Below are 3,303 nucleotides of genomic sequence, written 5' to 3' on the forward strand. Positions count from 1 at the left end.
TTTATTTTTAATTTTTTTATTTAAATAAAGGTTATAATAAATAACATAGGTACATGACATATTTATTTTAACAATTAATATTATTATTATTATTATGAAATTTAATTATCATTTTTATTATATTTTTAAATTTTTATACGATCAATTTTCTTCAATATTCATTCAATAACTATTTTTTCGTTGTAGTTAATACGGATCAACGCAATGGGAAAACTGTCCTGGTGTATAATTTAAACAATTTCATTTGTTGGGGTCTATGACTCGCGACTCTATGAGATACTGAGAAACGACATATTTTTTTAAATATAATAAATATTAGGAATATTTGTTTTTAAGTCTAATTATTTAAGTTAAAAAAAATTATAATAGGATTTTTAATAATTTATTGGAACATGAGTATTTAAATTTTATCTAATGTACTACGTAAATGGAATTTTGAAAACTAAATGGGTGAGTCATAAGTATTTAAAAATTTTTGAATGTTTAAACTATATAGATTTTAAATTTTATTTAAAAGATTGTAGAATTGTTGATATGAGGACAGTGACAAGCTCAATTAAATATCGATCGGAAATAACTCACAAATGATACAATAATATTATATTTTACTAGCATACCCGTCTCGGCTCCGCCAAAGAAACTTATTTAACTTATATAACTTGGTAATTAAATAACTAATTCCATACTTACATTTTAGTATAAGGGAAACATATATATCAGAAAACGTTTCCCATCGAGTTGTTTTTGATTACTAAATCTAAGATAATAAATTTGTTGAAATCAGAACTAGGTTCAACAATTAGTATTGAGAACCTTCGAGAAGATTACTACTTGTAAGAATACACCGGGAAGGCTGAGTAAAATAATCAACCAGATATAGGTACTAAAGAGCGATACCACAATCTTAAAAATGTTATCAAGGCTAAATAGTAAATATGGATTGGATGTTATATTAGTTGGTAATGAAGGTGGGTTTGCACCAAATATTCTTAACAGCAAAGAACGTTTGCGTTTAATTTAAACAGCTATTAAAAACGCTAGATATATGGGAAAAATTAAAATTGAAATGGTCGTTACTGCTTCTGAGTTTTACGTGTAAAGCAATTTATTTTGTTTAAATTTATAATAAAAGTATTATATAATAATGATTTGTTTGAAGATTTAAATCGTTTAATGTTTAATAAGTATTTAAAAAATAACTATCGTGTCACATGTAAACCATATTTTAGGAAATTACAATTTTATTGTGATTTGCATTATTGAGTGACAGCAGCCACTAATAGGTGGTCATAATAATAATACAGTAAACGAACACGTTTTACTATCCATTGTTAGAGTTGTATACCGCGGACGCTTTGTACATTATGAATAAACCGGAAAATATATTTCACAAGATAAGATAACACAGTAGAGCATAACATTTGCACTCTGAAATACTCGTATACTATGAACCAAAACTAAAGTACAATAAGTTAAATCTTAAATTATTTAATACGGTAATGATTAAACCATTTTAAGAATAAATAAATCAAATATTCGTTGAAAGTGTTCGAAAGTAACTCGTACACGTAAACTTACTACAAACCCATATGGACCGGTGAGTAATAAGTTATAGTAAATAATATATTATTTTATAATATAACATAAGAAATTAGAATATTAAATTATTAAATTAATATATGCATATATAAGCATTTGTGTAAAATGTAACACGCATATGCTATAATCGTTGAATATATATAATATTATATACATATGTAATTTTATGTCACTGTGATATTTTGATATATAATAAATATATATACATCGTCGTCACTGCCACAGTTAGGATATATATATATAATATACATGGATCTCGTTCAGTACCGTCATGCCACCGGAACTAGACGTGGTCACTGCAACACTTAAAAACATGTTGACCATTTGTTGTGAGTACCCGTAATCCCATATCACTTGATATTTGATTTATTTATATTTTTTTACTTCATACCATTTGCGATTTCGATCGGTTTCTTTATCGGTCGCCCTAATATCCGGCTTCCTCGCCGGTTGTTCCATTGCCGCATACCAACTTCTGTACCATTTGTCGTTACCTATGTACGGGCAATGCAGTATCGCTCTTACTACACCGTTGTTTATGACGTTTCGTGACCATCATAAGCAGTCGGTCGCATTTTTCCGTAACGATTAATTGTCGAGCTCTCGCCGTAAATCGGTAACAATAACCATAACCGCTATTAGTGTCGTTGCGGCAGTATCGTCTTCCACTTCGGTCCCACTCGACGTCGGTCCACACGATTGTAAACGCGTCCATAATCGACACCCGTGAACCCGTTAATCGTCGTGGTGCCGGAGAACGTGCGTTGGTGATTTATCGCCAAACTCCGTAGTGCCTCCTCATTTTCGTACCCCCGACCTCGCATGGCTACAGTCGTCCTATGCGACGTCTTCGACTGAAAACCACAATTTTATGTACGTCGTCGGTTCGGAAAATACTGTATCGTCGACAGCGACATATTGCGTCTTTGTACAACTGTACAACTGTACGTAGCTTACGCCGTTATCGAAAAATACTATAATTTACACTTCGGATGATGCCGGCCGGTGCTATATCTCAGTCACCACATACACTGATACTATTCGAACTTGTTTAAATAGTTAATTTATTAAATCAGATTGATTTAACCCAATAACTTGTATTAATCTTATAGGTAAGAATATTGTTATCTAGAGTATTTATTAGACTTTAATTTTAATTTAAATTTTTACACCAATTATGACCATTATACATTAATGATATATCACATGAACTGCAATTAGTATTCTGCGTTTTATACATACTAAATAGTACTAACAGTAGGGTTTTTCGTTATTCGATTGTTGAAATCTGTAATTCATTCTTAACAATTTAGAAATAATTGAAAATGTCTATTAATCAAAGATTGTTATCAAGAGTGCAGTATTCGGTTGTTGAAACAGTTTTATAACACTAATCGATTAATTGAAATAATTAAACAGCCATTCTACTCCTAAATTATAGGTATGTGTATAATGAATATTTGTTAATTGAGATCTACATGGGTAATCTATTTTAAAGATAAACACATATTTTATCAACAAAAATTATGCTTTTATTATTTTATTAACATCTTCTTATACGTTTTTACTGTTTTGAATAAAAACATTATTATTATCATTTTTATTTTATACTCCAAACTTCTGGAGCAGAATATTTTCTAAAATAAAAATTGAAAAAAAATAATAGTTTTATTCCTGTTCTTATGCTCAATATTTTTTTCCAAA

Source organism: Rhopalosiphum maidis, chromosome 1 (genome assembly GCF_003676215.2).
Source record: "Rhopalosiphum maidis isolate BTI-1 chromosome 1, ASM367621v3, whole genome shotgun sequence".
Classification (NCBI taxonomy): Eukaryota; Metazoa; Arthropoda; class Insecta; order Hemiptera; family Aphididae; genus Rhopalosiphum; species Rhopalosiphum maidis.